General features: G+C 47.1%; 1 pseudogene; it reads right to left on the bottom strand.

Moving 5' to 3' along the window:
* Nucleotides 1-510, bottom strand: part of LOC103602747 — a 114,335-nt pseudogene that overhangs the window by 632 nt on the left and 113,193 nt on the right.

The following is a 510-nucleotide window of genomic DNA, read 5'->3' as shown; positions in this document are numbered from 1 at the left end:
CACTTGGGGTTCCTTCTTGGACATGGGCTGAGTGGAGGTTCCGTCTCCCTCTGCAGCGGGGACCAAGGCGGACATGCTGGGGACCACAGGTCCCAGCTGCCGCAGGCCTGGCGTACGAGGACACAAGAAGGCTCCGTGAGGCGGCAGCGGGCGACACTGAGGAGAAAGCTCGCAGGTCACTGTGTGGCGTGACGCTCAATAAATTTTTTAAAAATTGAAATCACATCAACTATCTTGTCTGACCACAACAGAATAAAACTAGAAATCAACAACAAAAAAGCGACACTGGAAACTGTACAAATACATGGCAATTAAACAACATGCTCCTAAACAATCCATGGGTCAAAAAAAGAAATCAAAAAGGATATTTAAAAATTCCTGGAGACGAATGAAAACATAACATACCAGAACCTATGAGACACAGCAAAAGCAGTTCTTTTTTTTGTCTTTTGTCTTTTTTCCGTGTCCGGCAACAGATCGCAACCCTCAGTGTTGCCGCCGTACCGGACC

Source organism: Galeopterus variegatus, unplaced genomic scaffold (assembly GCF_000696425.1).
Source record: "Galeopterus variegatus unplaced genomic scaffold, G_variegatus-3.0.2 Scaffold4272, whole genome shotgun sequence".
Taxonomy (NCBI): domain Eukaryota; kingdom Metazoa; phylum Chordata; class Mammalia; order Dermoptera; family Cynocephalidae; genus Galeopterus; species Galeopterus variegatus.
This window is presented reverse-complemented; position numbering and strand designations above follow the sequence as displayed.